Raw genomic sequence first — 16,183 nt, 5'->3', positions numbered from 1 at the left:
CGTAAAGCAAGGATGATAATAGTTCAAACCTAGTAAAGTTTTTGAAGATCTAATTCATGTAAAGTGCTTAGTACAGAGCCTGATATAGAGGAAGGAACCTCAGATTCAATATACTCCCCCCACCTGGTCCTCCTATACCCTATGTAGTAACAGCAACATCAATTCCCTCAGAGGCACCAACTGCGTTCTCCAAAAGAGCAAAGGAGCTGATTGCCTTCCTTCATGGCTTCCCCATCTCAGACGCTGAGATTTTGAGGATTGGCATCCAGCATGGGAGCCAGAACCTCATCTCGGGAAGGAGAAATTTAGATGGGAGACACATCTGACCAGCAGCTAATTGAAGGCTGCCCAATATGTGGCAGGGAGGGCTCAAGTTACACCGAGGGAATAGTCACCAGGTTGGGAGACATGGAAAATGTCAGGATATGTGCCTATCAGAGAAGTCGTTCCATCTCACGTCATTCACCAAGATGCACTAATATCTAGAGAAGTCGCCTGTACAGTTTCCCTCTGCAATCTCACCATCCTGACAGAGTTAGTTCTTATAGCTTGCCGCTAGCCTGGCACGGGCCTGACCTCCTTCCTTCCCAAGAGGAAAGGGAGCGCCACCACCTACCCAGGCAGGATGTGGGAGAGAAGCCTGACATACTTCTCAGACCTGCTCGCTCCTAAATCAGCCCTCATCAGCTCCAACCTGTTTTCCCGAAGGCGTCCTGGACTCGGCGCTCTGAGAGAGGAGCCCCGCAGAGCGCGCGGCAAATGTGGGTTTTGTCAGGGATGAGTCAGTCAACCTACTACGGTGCCCAAACTGCCAGGCCTAACATCCGATGCCCTCCACCGTTTGGCCAAATCTACTTCGCCTGCCTCGTCTCCGCGGTCCGCGCCCCCGACCCCGCCCAGGGTAGACTACGGTTAGAGCGGAGGCAAACAAACAACTCTGGGCGTGTCAGCCCCGCCCCGACTAGAGCATTGAGGAGCCGGGATTGGTTGATGTCTCCTGCGTTCTGATTGGTCGGGTGAGGGTGCTCATTCACAGGGAGCATTGCTCCACTCCCGCTGAAGTTTACTCCAATGCTGCTTCACTTTCTACAGTCTGCACAATAGTTGTGCACATTCTATGTAAATAGATAAAATTAAGTTCTATGATGTGCTTCGCAATATAGTGTTGGCCCACTGAAGGATGGCCGAATCTGTCAGTTTATTGTATTCCATTTCCAAATCACACATGTGCCGGTGAATGGACAGAAGCTGCAGGAGGGCTGTGTGTTGCCTTTCTGGGGTGAGGCTAGGGCTTATCCCGGGATGCCATTTGCTGCGTTAGCTTTTCAGAAGAGCCATTTTCCCAGCACCGATCCTTTCTATCATCTACACTTATATTTCACATTTCCTTGCCATGCTGTTCCATATGGTAGGAATGCTTTTCCTTCTCATTCACTTTTTTTTTTTTTTTAATGTGGTTAAATATTCCTGCTCACTAGCTCCTCTGGAGAAAAAGCTGATTGCAGGGCTTGGGCAGGGAGAACACAAAGTGAACCTGGAAGAGTTCTGAAAAACTTTTTATTTGAAAATAATTTCAAACTTACAAAAAGTTGCAAAAATGAAAATAGTGCAAGAGACACCCGTATACTCTTTACCCACATTCACCTATTGCTAACGTTTTATCCCTTGCTTAATCACATATGGGCTCTCTATTTCTATATATATTTTTTTTTTTCTGAACCATTCCATGGTTTTATACATCATGGACCTTACCCCTAAGTACTCCTGTGTATATTTCCTAAAAATAAAGATAAGCTCTTACACCACAGTCGAGTTATTAACTTTCTACATTTACACTTATATAATACTTTTAGTTAACTTACATTCCAATTATGATCAGATTATGTCCTTGAGAGCATCTTCACTCCCAGGACAAGGCCTAGTCTAGGGTCAGGTGTTGCGTTTAGTTGCTGTGTTTCTTTAGTCTCCCTAAATTTGGACCATTTGTATAGCTGGCTTTTTTAAAAAAAAATTACACACCCCTGCTTTTTTTTTTAATATAACATTCTTCATTTTATGTTTGTCTGATGTTCTCCGTGATTAAATTGAGATTATTCATTCTTAGCTGGAATACTGCTGAGGTAATGTGTCCTCAGGATATCATATCTAGAGGCACATGACAGCCCTCTGTGCCTCATAGGTGATGTTACTTTATTTTTAATTTTTTTTACATCTTTATTGGAGTATAATTACTTTACAATGGTGTGTTAGTTTCTGCTTTATAACAAAGTGAATCAGTTATACATATACATATGTTCCCATATCTCTTCCCTCTTGCGTCTCTCTCCCTCCCACCCTCCCTGTCCCACCCTCCCTATCCCACCCCTCTAGGTGGTCACAAAGCACCGAGCTGATCTCCCTGGGTGATGTTACTTTAGATCAGTCAGTCAAGACATTGCCTAGTTTCTCCATCATATAATTACTGTTTTCCCCCTTGCAAATAATAAGAAGTCTGTGGGGAAACACATTAAGACCATTCAAATATCCTCCTCCTCATCAAAATTTCCCTCTAGATTTAGCATCTATTGAAGGTCTGATGCAGTCTTTATGATGATGGTGGAAACATCTCTGCACAGGAAAGGCAGGATGGGAATGTATCAAAAGAACACAGGGCCAGCAAATGGCCAAATCCGGAACAATCTAAGCATCAAAATAAATAATGATATGGGCTTCCCTGGTGGCGCAGTGGTTGAGAGTCCGCCTGCCGATGCAGGCGACACGGGTTCGTGCCCCGGACTGGGAGGATCCCACATGCCGCGGAGCGGCTGGGCCCCGTGAGCCATGGCCGCTGAGCCTGTGCGTCCGGAGCCTGTGCTCTGCAATGGGAGAGGCCACAACAGTGAGAGGCCCGTGTACCACAAAAAATAAAAAAATAAAAAATAAAAAAAATTAATAATAAATAATGATAATAATAAATTATAAGCTCTTGGGAATTCCCTGGTGGTCCAGTGGCTAGGACTTGGCGCTTTCACTGCCATGGCCCGGGTTCAACCCCTGGTCCGGGAACTAAGATCCTGCAAGCTGTGCAGCGCAGCCAAAAAAAAAAAACTATAAGCTCTTGAAGGAAAGGAAGAATTCATGAAGACATAAGTAAATGAATTAGTGTATCCTGCTGCTCCTTTAATTCTCAGTTCCGCTTTCTGGGGAAGCAACCCTGCAGTGGCAGCTGTGCCCCTTTATGCTGTCACACCAGCTGTGCTGCTCCTTTGACCAGCCACCATCAGGTGACAGTTCCCTGACTAGGGAATGGAGCCGAACTGAGCCCTGGCTCTACCTCCCCCTACCCCAAAGGGAGCAGGCCCTGCAGCCTCAAGTGTGGGACCTGGGCTGAAGGTCTGGACCCTAGGAACCCAGTCCTGTCAGGGTTGTCTTGCCCCGAGGGGCTCAGTCCTGCCCCTTGGGGAGAGGTTTCTATCTTCCTTTTTAAAGAGACACCTGGTGAGTGAAATCTCCCTCAAAGATGTCACTCCGCCCTTTAGGGTCCTCCACCCACCACCCTGGAACTAGCTGTGGTATAACCCCAGGGATGCTCTTCCGCCAAAGAATAAGACATTTTTGCCATTTCTCCTAGTGCCCAGAGCTCGGCTCAGGGGCTGAGGAAGCAGTGCCAGCTCCCTCTCTTTCCTTTCCTGGCTATTTACTGGTGCAACAGAGGTTCCCTCGCCCGAAGCACGAAGGAGCCCTCCCCAGAACTGCAAGGTCCGAAGGCTCCTTCTCCACCCGTGGTCCTGCTTCCCAAGTCCCCCAGGAATATGCATCCTGCCCCACCCCCAGCCTCTTCCATGGATCTTCATCACCGGAGAGAATCAGATCTGAACATGTGGATGAAACTGATCGCAGGCAGACCTCCTTGGAATTAAAAGAATGACAATAAGTAAAACAGGCATCATTCATTAAGTGTATTAGAGTGACGAGGAACAGACTTTGCAGCCAGACCACCTGAGTTCCTCTCCTGCCTCTGCGAAGAAACTTGGGCAAGTTACTTAATCTCTCTGTGCCTCAGTTTCCTAGTCTGTAAACAGGGCCTAATGGTAGTACCTAGCACAGGGCCGTTGAGGAGTAAATGAGTTAACAATGTAAATGTTAACTGGTATTATGGGTTTAATTTATAATTATTATAATTGTTATCTCCAGGAGTATAGTGAAGTGCATGGGCTCTGGAGTCACAGGCTGGGTCTGTGTCTTGGTTCCATCACTTATTGCTGGACCTTGGGAACACTTTTGACCTCCCTGTGTCTCAGTTTCCACATCTGTAAAATAGAAATGGTAATAACGCCTGCCCCTTGGTGTTTTTCTGAAGGCCAAATGAGCTAAAATGTGCAAAAATACTTAAAACAGGGCTAGACATTGTAAACGTTCAAGAAAATTTATCATTTATTATTATTATTTTTAACCTAGTGGGGAGAAAGGTGATATTCTTATCATCATTTTAGAGATGAGGGACTCAGAGAGGTTAAGTAATTCGCCCAAGGTCACCCAGCTTGTAAACGGATACAGCTGAGATTTATTTGTACCCTGGTCTGACTGGCACAAAGGTCTGGGCGCTTAGCCACTACGCTATACTTAGGAGGTTAGAGGGAGTTTAGGAGGAAGAAGGAATCTGCTGCTTCAAGCTGGGATTGAACATTTAACCTCTGTGAATGTTTAACTCCAGGCTGGCTTTCCCCAGGAGCTGGTCTGGTGCAGGACCAGGGGACCTCACTGCCTCAAACTCTTGGTATTGTCAAGAAAATAAAAATAAATGTTAATATTCTATTTTTAAATTCCAGCTTGTGCCTTCTCCGCAGATTCTTTAGTGTGGTGTTCCGGGCCATCCACTGTCACACCCTCCTCACCTTTCCAACTTCATTTTGCTACGTTACCCACCACCCACCCTGCAGTCTGGCCACAGTGGATATTTACCCACATCCAAATACGCCTCAACATTCCCTCCTCCGTGGCTTTGCTTATGCTGTGCCCACAGATGGGAATGCCCTTATCCCCAGCTAAAATCTTTTTCATCTCCTGCCTCTTTTGCACAGCGAAAAAGCCAACTGTTCAAAGGTGCTCTCTCTGACCGGTCCTTCATGAGAATTAACCTTTTCCTTCCTGAGCAGCCCCAGAGCCCTCTGCTTACACCTTGATTTTAGTAAGTGTCACACTCTGCCTTGTATTATTTTGCTAGCTGCTCCATATCCACCTTGCCCTTAGATCTGGAGTGGGGGTGAAGAGGGGCTACATACTGTTCATCTTTGGGGTCTCAGTATGAGTACACGGGAAGTCAACAAAAATGGTCATGCAACTGGATTGAAATAGTCGAAGTTAGACAAAATTATGGAGGAAAGTTACTTATATTTCACTTTCCTCTTTGCAGTCATATATAATGATTTTTTTGGTGGGGGGGCACAATGCGCAGCACATGAGATCTGAGTTCCCTCACCAGGGATCGAACCTGTGCCCGCTGCAGTTGGAAGCGTGGAGTCTTAACCACTGGACTGCCAGGGAGGTCCCCATACATAATGATCTTGAAAGCTATATATATATATATATATATATATATATATATATGTGTGTGTGTGTGTGTGTGTGTGTGTGTGTGTGTGCGTGTGCGTGTGCGTGTGCGTGTGCGTGTGTGTGTGTATGATTATAAAGGAATGTATGTTCGGTGTAGGAAGTTTGGAAAATCTAGGAAAATATGAAAAACACTAACAGTAAAAGTTATCTATAAAACCCTCATCCAACAGTTGTTAACATGTTGGCATGGTTTTTTCTATGTTTATAACTAACTAAATAAAAATTACTAAATAGCCTCACATTGCATATGCTGTTTTGTAGCCTTCCTTTCCCGTAACATATTTTGGATATTTTAACAGACATTTAATATTCTTTAAAAACAACTTTAATGGTTGCACAGAGTTCCATTTATCTACACCTAATCTCCACCCCACCACCTTGTACAGGACAAGCTGACAGCCTCTGAACAGAAAGGCAGGACACCTGGAGCCTTACAGTCAGTTACCAACGAAGGGAAGACACATGGTTTTTGTAAGGGCAAACCAGGCATGTCTCACCACCTGTCAGAAGTCAGTTCTTTGGCAAATATTTACTCACTCATGGGGCCAGCCAGGCCTTGGGCTGGGAGGTGTGGGCACTGAGACAGAAGACACCCCCTACCTCCCAGGAGCTCGTTCAGAGACCAGCTACAATACCATGTGCTTTATAGAGGCTGGCAGGATGGACAAAGGGACGGCATGGGAACAGTTTGTTACACAAGGGCAAGAGGGTTCAAAGGAGGTGCCACAGGCGTGACATTGGCTGGGGCGCTCTGGGAAAGGGTAAGCGTCCCAGGGAATCCTTCTCTCAGGTGGGAGCCAGACTGGCAATCCCACAGGCATCCATTTAGTTATTGTCCGAGAAGGGGCTCATTTACTCATTTTGGGGGGCCACTGTTTCCACGTTTCACCCATGTGTTCTTTCAAAACCCCGAAGTGAAATTACCAATTCTTTAAAAGTTTCCTCTGAGTTTCTTAGTCAAATCAGTGAAGATGGAGAAAGGGATAGGATGACGCAGATCATCTGGCTGTTTACCCCACTTTCTTTCCCACTTTGGGCCTTGTTAAGCTACCTTTGGTGGTTCGAGGAGGGGAGGGAGTCCCCTGATGGCTGGGACCATGTGGTTGCTTCCAAAACCTCAGCCACACGCTCTTGTCACCATTCAGGCCTGCCATTTGTCCTGGGCTGGGGAACTCCCCAAGGGAAACATCCTGTTGGGGGAAGGGCCTCCCTAAGGCATTTAAATTTCATTCTCCCAGCCCTGGGGACTCACCCACATCTTTTCAACAAAGCAGAGACATCACCAGTCTATGCTTTAGAAAATAATTGCAAGCATTGAGGACGACGGATTGAAAGGCAGGGGACCTGGTGGCCTGAGCAGTGGGAATGCAGAGGGGAAAGAGTCCAGAGAGATTCAGGAAGTAGTAAGCCCAAGTTTTCTTAGGGGTGTGAACGTGGGAGAGGAGAAAGGCAGTGTGTGAAGTTGGTGGCTTGAGTGAATGGGATGTGCCTTCTCCCAGGACAGAGATTTCTGGCACCCGAGATGCAGAGATGAAGGGTTCCGGACCAGCCATGCTGAAGGTGAGGCAGTTGTGGTGCAGCCTGTCCAATCAGGAGTTCAAGAGAGGGGGCAGGTGTAGGAATGGGCCATCAACACACTCTTTATTATACCAATACCAGCACTCATTGAACATTTAAGGTGCAAGGCACTGTTCTGGGCACTTCACGTGTGAATTTGTTTAATTCTCAGTACAATCTTTTGAGGTAGGCACTGTAGTGAGCCCCAAATACAAATCAGGAAACAGGCACAGAGGGAGTTAAGTAACCTGCCCAGAGTCATGCGGCAGCAGGTGGCACGGTCAGGGCTTGGTGCCCACTCTGCTCTCTTCCCTCCGTGAGAGCACCCTGGGAATTGCAGGATTTATGGAAAAGTGAAGAGGACTGTGCCCTGGCAAAGCCTCTGAGGCAGGCAGAGCTGAAGTAATGAAGGAGTTGGTTGGAATTCCCTGGCGGTCCAGTGGTTAGGATTCTGCGCTCTCACTGCCGAGGGCCCGGGTTCAATCCCTGGTCAGGGAACTAAATAAAATCCCACAAGCCGTGTGGCGTGGCCAAAAGGAGAAAAAAATGAAGGAGTCTGTAGAAAAATCAAGAGGATAGGAGGCCTTGGGGCTGAGAGTCCCCTCAAGGAGGAGTTAACGGCATCCCAGGTGACAAGCGGGCCCAAGGGTGAGGTGGGGAGGAGGCCAGTGGGTTGAAATGACTGGGAGCCGCTGGTGCCTCCTATGGAAAGGTTATGATGGGGAAGAAAGCTGGATTTCGAGGATTGAATGGGGACTGAGGAAGCAGAGAGAGGATGTTAAGTCTCCTGATGAGTGGGCAAGAGAGAAATAGGGCAATGGCCTGAGGGTAGGGCAGGGTTGGGGTACGGGTGTCTTACCAGGGCACATTCTGTAGTGTTTGTGGGTATGAAGCGGGGCGGGCTGTGGGGGGAGGAGAGAAAGAACTGAAAGCAAAGGGACATCTCAAGCTCTGAGATGAGCAGAGACAAGAGGGGCCCAAACCAGGGTAAAGCCAGGGAAACAAAGGATGGGGAGAGTGAGGAGGAAGGAACAGGCCTCCATAACCAATAGACTGCAGGGGAAGGGACACTTCGGACTGAGGTTTCCAGCTGTGAAGCCAGGGTTGGGGTCGGGGGGGCTTGGGAAGGAAATGCTCTGGACCTCTTGCCTCCTTGCATTTGGGGTGTCCAAGGGACCTGCAGGTGGAAAGCCTCTGTAGGCAGCTGGGTGTGATGGGCTGGAGCCCAGGAGGGTGGGCTGGCCTGGGGTCCTGGGGAACATTCAGCTCAGATGCAGTGGTGGGAGCAAGCGAGGTTACCCAGTGGGGTGTGAGAGGCAGGGAAGGAGTCTGAGGAAAAGCTTCCAGGAAGACAGCCCGGAGAGGAAGAGTATGTTACCAACGCCTAAGAAGTGTTCTTCAAGGAAGAGCGTCCATTACGGTGATCGGTTTCATTTGATGACTATATGAGTAATACATGAAAAGATTTTGTGGGCACTGGCCTCCCAGTGTAAACAGCAAAATCTCCAAGTTTGCAGGTGCATTTTCCCAGCTCCAAAATGCCAAGGTGACAGGGAGAGGAACTGCAGAGGGATCTTGCAAGTAAGCAGAAAAGTGACATGAACTGCACTGTGGGCAAGTGTAACATAATCTAGTGAGTGAGCTCTCGGTTACCACTTTGGGAAAGGAGACAGGAGTCAGCACGGAGGCATGGGTCAGTCCCTCCAGATTAAGGGTCTTTAACCTGGGGTCTAGGGACCACCTCCTGGAGTTTCAAGGGCCCCCAAAACTGAATGTACCACCAAGTGAGGGGGCCTGGGGACAGGTGGGTGGGAGAGAGGAGATCCCCGGGAGGGGGTTGGGAAACTGGCCCTGGAGCTCAACTCCACACGCTAGTTACTGCTGGGCCTCCCCAGAGGGTGTGGTTCTGAGGTTTCTCCCTCTCCCAGGTTCCCAACCTGCTGAAGAAACTTACCCTCGACACGCAAATGATGGAAACACACGGGTGTCTGGGGCACTCTGGTTTGTGGTTTTTACCTTCAGATGTCTCTGTGGCTGAGCACGTTGATTTGTCTCAGCTGGCTAGGGGACTGCAAGCCCTCAGGGGAGGAGGGGAGAGGGAGCTGTTCCCTAAGATCTGTACCCAGATGGGCAAGTGGGTCTCTAAGGCACGCTTATCCAGGAGGAGGGTGCAGGCCTTGGCAAGCTGTCTGGGGGCAGTGCTGGACGTGCATTCTGGCCATTGTCAGCCTCAGATCCCTTCCTTAGGTAGCTCCTCTTCAAAGCTGGATGCTTGGCAGGTCACCCACCACCTGCCCCACCCTACCCACCCCCCAGTTGGAGTCTGAAACTAAACCATGTGGAAAAGAAGAGCCAAAGTTGATTTCCCATTTATTAAACAAGTTCTTCTGTGGGAGATCTCAGGGCTCAGACGCCCCTGAAGTGACCTGGTATGTTTGAGAGGAGATGGGGAGATGGCAGGTGACATCTGATGGTGTGATTGGGTACTACTTTGATTTCTTGACCTCCTCCCCACCATCTCCTTTGACCTCAGCCTTTTATTTTGTTTACTTTCCTGAGCCCTTACTCCCGGGGGGCCTCCCTCCCCTCCACCACAGGTGTCCCAGGTCCCAGATGCGTGTCCACATTCTGCACCCTCTCGGGCAGTCCGGCTCTTAGGTCTCCCCCGCCCCCAGCCGAGGTCTCTGGTCTCCCTGCCGGCGTCGCTCCCCGAGCAGGGTGGGGCAGGACGCCCCGCACCCACTCTGCCCGGGACCGAGACTCCCCGCTCACGCCCTCCGGCCCGCCAGCCGGGAGTCCCCGCGGCTGCTGCGGGGGTCCGGCGGGGATCCGCCTCGTCTTGGCCTGGCAGCCCCCGGCCCCCGCGACTGCGTTACTAGCGGACCCCGATACCGCTTCCCTCCTCCCTCCGAGGGGTCTGCATCGGAGAGGGTCTGGGGGCCGCTGCCCGGCCCGCGCTCGGCCCGCAGTCCCGCTCCTCCCCGCGCAGCCCCACTTGTGGCCCCGCGGCGGCCGCGCAGGGACAGCTGCATTTCGCGCCGCCCGCCGCTAGGAAGCCGGCCGCGCCTCGCTTTCCCCGCCTCCCGCGCCCCAGCCGCGCCGCCGCACCCGGCCCGCCGCCGCCGCCGCCGCCGCCGCCGCCGCCGCCGCCGCCGCCGCCGCCGCCGCCGCCGCGGGATCGCGCCCCTCCCCCAGCCCCCGGCCTCTCCGGCCCGCGGGGAGCGGACGCGCGCGCGGCTGCTCGGTAAGACCTCCCTTCGCTCCCCGCCGGCGCCGCCCGGCCCGCGCGCGGCCCCGACCCGGCCAGGCCCCACCTTCCCGGGCCCGGTCTCCGAGGCGCCGCCGGGAGGGCCGGGCGGGCGCGAGTTTGATTCCCTGGGCGGCCGCCGCTGCTGCCGGGAGCCCGCGCCGCCTCAGCCTCGTGCGGCGGTTCGGCCCCGCATCCTTCCCGAGCCGCCGCCTCCTCCCGGGCCGCGGGCGCGCGGGGCGAGCGGGCACCTGGGGGCTGGGAGCGGGTCGCGCGGGGAGAGGGGTGGTCGCGGGCGGGCAGCGCGGGGAAAGCGAGCGAGGCCTCGGCGAGCCGGCGCCGCCCGGAGCCCCTTCCCCGGCTGTTCCCCCTTGTGTGTGTGGGCGCCCCTCCCCGCTTGGCCCGGGCCGGGTTGGGGGGGGCGCTGGCTGCTTGGCGACGGCTGGCGGGGGGGCGGGGCGGGGGGCGCCTGCCGGGGCCAGAGCTCCTTTTAGGAAAAGGGGAGGTTCGCTTCCTGTCCCCGCGGATGTCACAGGTCGGCTCAGCTTTTTCTGGTTCCACCCGGTCCCCTGGGAGCTGCATCTCTCGTGGCTCGGCCAGGGAAAGTTCACCAGGCACTGTCCCCGCCCCTGCTTCCCCCCCACCCCACCCCGTCCGGCCCTAAGTGCCCAGGGCTCTAAGCTCCAGGGGGTTGGTGTCGGCGCTAATTCTTTCTTTCCTCTTCATTTTCTGGTTGCATTGTTGTCTTACACCTAGCACGGGCTTGCCCGTTTCTTTTCCCGTTAGAAGAAGTTTTAGTTCCAAGAAATGAAATTCCGGGAGAGGAATTTGATTTAAGCGGAGGGAGGTTTTAGATTTTCCTTTTTGTGGTTAGAGTGGAGGGTGACTGGGAATTTATTAAGTTGTCCTAGAGGTGATAGAGGATACAAGACCTTCTCACTCCCCACCTGACCCTCCGGCAGGAGCATCGCTGAGCACGGGGAGGGTGCCTTCCTGTTAGTTACCCTGCAGTACCCTGAGCCGCCCTGCTCGGGAGAAGGGACTCAGGGAGGTGCTTGGGCCTCTCATTCCTTTTCTTTGCCAGGCATGCTCATCTTTACAGCCTGGGTGGAGCTGGCCAGGTGTGCCTGAAGGAGGTGAGGGACACCAGGAATTCTCTCATGAAGGAAGTTGTCTCACCATGAGATTTGGCCCCCTTGGGATCAAGTGTGAAATGGGTCCCTCTCTGTTGTTGGCAGTCGAGGCCTTTGGAACCTCAGTTTGAATGGAGGATGGCATCCCTGGGCTGGAGAGAGAAACCTGGCTCAGGTCACCAGGAAGCTGGAGGGTGTGTGAGGGACCCCACCCCAGCTCACGTTCTGCAGCTGGAAGGAGCAGGAGACAGGGGATCAGGAGTGGGGCCTCGGGCCTGGGCACATCCTTAAATAGGAGAGAGACCTTGGGCAGCTAGGATGGTCTAGGGATGATGATATGATGGGGCGGGGGGGAGGGACTTGGGGCCAGAGTTGGGGTTATGTGTCCCTTTGAGAATCCGGTGACAACTCTAACTCCCCCCTCCCTCCCTCTGACACGTGCATGTGTGTGAGGACACATTTTGTATGTAGTATCAGAAGGTCACTGTGCCCCTTGGAACTGGGGCCCCTGTTGAGACCCCTGATCTAGAGTCTGGTCCAGCCTAGGCCATTCAGAGCAGTTCTCTCCTTTGTGTCGGGTCAGTGAATAGTCCCAGGGTGCGGAGAGCAGACCTCTCAAGAGGGCTTTTCTCATGACCTTCCGATGCGACTTTGGGCCGTGGCCATAGAGACCTGGAAACCCTGGACCAGATCCCAGCTCCCTACAGCTAGCCAGAGGATGGGGGCTGATGTGGTGGCCCTTCTCCAGGGGCTGATTTTGCTGTCTATGTGGTGAGAAGGCTCTGGGCACTAACTGGGCCAGGGCCACAGAACTGTTGAATTAGAGGTAAATACAGGGACAGGGTGAGGGATGGATATTCTGGTGTTTCAACAGAATAGGAGCGAGGTACTTTAATAGCCCCAGCTCATTCTTGGGGCCACGGGGTTGAGGTGGGAGAAGGTGCTTCAGTGGAGAGTGTAAGCATGAAAGACAGTCCTCCTTTTGAGGAGGTCTTTGGGCAGAGTTGTTCAAGGCCAGGATCGAGGTATTTTAGGTTCCTTAGATCCTTCTGGACTAGGCAAGTCAGGGCCAGAGGGAATGGCTGTCACCATCCCCAGTGCACCCCCAAGGAGACCTGGCCTGCCTTTTCTTTCTTAGCCAAAGCTCACTGGGCCCTGGGCTGCTGCTCAGGTGTTGGTGGCATTTATACTTGGGGATCTGGAAGAGCCTTTAGTAGGGTCTGCTGTCTGTGACTTCTCTGCTTGGTACTGAGAAGCCCTTCTTAGGTTCAGGTGCCCCCAGACAATGGTAGTCCATGGAGACTTTTCTTTGCCTAGCAAGCAGTGTTGAGCATGTGGTAGCACTCAGACTAGTCTGTTCCTTCAGAGCTTCCTACATTTACTTTGCCCTATGGATTTCCCCGATCCTGGCAATAAGCAACATAGGCAGGTGTATTCTGGAGCCTTGGGGGGCAAGAAGCTGGGAGTCAGACAGGGATCACCTCTGACTATACAAGGTGGCCTGGAGGAGGTGATGGCTCTGTTTTGTTGGCTCTTAGACTTACAGGAAGTGAGAACCATAAAGGGCTTTGGAGACACTGTGGTCCAGTGGTCCCTGGCTGGGAACTTGGAAGTTGTGTTGGTGGGATGTAAGGGTCCCGTTGTGGTGACTAGAGATTCGCATTCATCGGTGGCCAGGACTTGTCTGTCGGCCGCTACACCGGCTGCCACAGGTTGGTGAGTTTAGAATGCTGGTTATGTCGGCTCACTCAGTTCTTCTCTGATGCCCTCTGCTTTTAACCTCCCAGTAGGCATCTCTGATGTGTCAGAGTAATATAATGGACTCCTAATAATGCAGCTATGGCTCTTATCTTTAAAACAGGTCATAAATAATAAATAGAGTAACAATGCCTGTCAACATAAACTCCCTTTTCATAAAATGTGAAATGCACTGAGGAATGATTGGTGGGATGAAAACTTTCCAAATCCCTCTAACCTCCACCCCCAGGAGGCAATCCGGCCACTCTGTGCCCATTTCCATAATAGCTTAGTGGTTTAGAATGCAGGATCTGAAGTTACATACATATTCCCAGTTGCAATTCCAGCTCTCCATCTTACTCTATGACTTTGTAGATGCTTCAGTTTCTCAGCTTTAGAAAAAATGAAAGGAGATCTATGCCAGACAGAAGCTACTATTATTATTATTATTATTTCTTCACTTGGGTGCTAATGTTCTGAGGCTTCTTATTGCTAAGGAAGATCTTTGGTAAAAACTAGAGGCTGAGGCTGGCTTTTGGAGGGGTGGGATGGGATGGGATGAGGCTTAAATTTTGAGCAGAGGGGAGATGACGAGCTGAAATGTCAAGAGATGACAGAGAAACATAGTTGGGGGCAGAATGACCCGGCGTTCGTAGCCCTGCTGTGGAACCAACTCTTCTCCCTTCTCTTTGGAGGATTTGCCCTCTAAGCTGGTGGGGGTGGGGTTGGGGGGAGGATCATAATCAGTAAAAAGGGTTGAATGGTTTTCTATGTTAATGCTAATATTGGTCCTGGAGGAACTGGCAGAAGGGGCCTGGAGGAAGGGGGTCTAGTGGGGGGTGGGCAAGCCCAATGTCAGTCAGGAGTGGAAGCTGCCAGGGGCAGGTCAGGGGTTCTGTGAAGCAATAGGCTTGGTAAATAATAATTCCAGCTCTCACTGAGCACTTGCTGTGGGTCAGACCCTGTTCCAAGTGCTTCTCGTGGATCAGCTCCTTTCATCCTCACAAGGTCCTATGAGATATTATATCTATTTTTCAGTGAAGAAACGGAGATATAAAGGGGTTAAGTAACTTGACCAAGGTCACATGGCTAGAGACTGGCAGAGCCAGGATTTGAACCCAAGAGGCCTGGCTATAGAGCTTACATCGTTAGGAAAATTCTCAGAGAGACCCCTGCTGAGCCAAGGGCTGAGAGGCAGGGATGCTGGGTGGGGGGATTGGAGGGGTTATGTGCTCCGGGTGAAGGGCTGATAATGCAACATTCAAGCATCATTGGGACGCGCCTGGAGGGTTCAGCCTAGCGCAGCCTACTGAGAACCACTAGCTAAGTGCCAGACACTCTCCTGGGGCCTGACCCTGAGTACAAAGGTCACTAAGACATGACCCCTGTCTGGGAGATGGCTATAGTCTAGTTGGGGGGATAAATACGTCAGCCTAGAACTCTAGCTGCCTTGGCAAATGCTGCACTGAGGCGAAGCGCTGAAGAAGGGGATGCTTTTCCAGCCAGAAGAGGAACTGGGACAGGGAGGGCTTCCTGCAGGAGGGGGCACTTGAGCTGAGTGAGGGTAAAGGTGGCTGCTGCCCCATGGGCTTTTTTTTTTTTTTTTTTTTTTTGCGGTACGCGGGCCTCTCACTGCTGTGGCCTCTCCCGTTGCGGAGCACAGGCTCCGGACATGCAGGCTCAGCGGCCATGGCTCACGGGCCCAGCCGCTCCGCGGCACGTGGGATCTTCCCGGCCGGGGGCACGAACCCGTGTCCCCTGCATTGGCAGGCGGATTCTCAGCCACTGCGCCACCAGGGAAGCCCCCCATGGGCTTTTGATCTGACCACAGAGTATATCGCTCTTCCACTCTGTGAATTCTGAGTAGAACCGAGGGTCGAATTTTCTGGATCCTGCAACGCCCTTGCCTTATTTGGCTACCTTGATGCTTTTGTGGTTTTTAAAGTCACCTCCTATACTGCCTGCAGTGAGCATGCTGAAGAAGAAATAAAAATCTTGTAAGAGTTGTTGCTCAGAACACAGTGATTCACTCTTGTCTCTCCGTACTTAGAAGCAGAACCAGAGGCAAATGAATGTAAACTGCAGAGGAAGGACTCGAGTAAGGTCTGAGGACAGTGTTGCAGATAGGATGTGAGATGTGAGAACAAGTGACACAGGAGCGGAGGGGAACCGCCATCCCCGAAGGTCTTTAGAAATGGGAACAAGTTCCATTTGTCTCTGTGGTTTAAGAGGTTTCATCTGGAGACAGGAAGATGAAGTAGAGGCCCCTCGAGATCTGTGTCAGCTCAGCAACGGGAGGGGAAGAGGATCTGGAATTTTTGAGCTAGAATGTTGCTCACATCTGGCCTAACCCCTCCTTTTACCATTGAAGTGACTGAAGAGTGCCCATCACCATAAGTGGCTCATTCATTAGTTAATGAGCCAAGACACAAACCACATCTGCCCCGCAGCTGTGTGCTGCCCCGTGTCAATCCCTGTCAGAGGGGATGCATTCTGGGGGCACTCCGCAGCCCTACTGGGTGGAGTCCACGCCTCGTGAAGAGGGCTGCAGGAGACCTGCAAGTAGTTGACTGCTTGTCTGGCCGTTGGCACTAGAGAAGAGCTTCAGCTCCTAATCACAAGATGTTTCTGAGAATGGCCCAGTCGGAGCTAGCGGTCATCTTATTCACCCTTCTGGCCCAGCACCTAGATGAGCTTCAGGCATACCTACAGGGCCTTCAGTAAACTTTGTTGAATGAAGAGCAAATAGCAGACGATCCACAAGTTATTACTCTTTTACCAAACACTTGTTGGGCCAGTACATTTACCATTTCAATTCTGTTTTGCCCAAGCCAACAACTGAATCATTACACGATGCCCCCAGCAACAGAGGAAGGCGTCCAAAAGCATGCTGGGGGCAAGAATGATGAACAGAACA

General features: G+C 51.8%; 1 protein-coding gene across 1 annotated transcript in view; it reads left to right on the top strand.

The window, feature by feature from the left end:
• Positions 1-10,292: 10,292 nt before the first annotated feature.
• CUEDC1 (CUE domain containing 1) overlaps positions 10,293-16,183 on the top strand; it is a 76,652-nt gene continuing 70,761 nt past the window's right edge. The window contains exon 1 of the mRNA XM_060135942.1: positions 10,293-10,393. The gene's annotated coding sequence lies outside the window, so the exon portion shown is untranslated. The remainder of the gene's footprint in view (positions 10,394-16,183) is intronic.

The sequence above is a fragment of the Lagenorhynchus albirostris genome, chromosome 20 (assembly GCF_949774975.1).
Source record: "Lagenorhynchus albirostris chromosome 20, mLagAlb1.1, whole genome shotgun sequence".
NCBI lineage: Eukaryota > Metazoa > Chordata > Mammalia > Artiodactyla > Delphinidae > Lagenorhynchus > Lagenorhynchus albirostris.
Note: the sequence above shows the minus strand (reverse complement) of the source record. Positions and strands in the feature narration are given on the sequence as shown.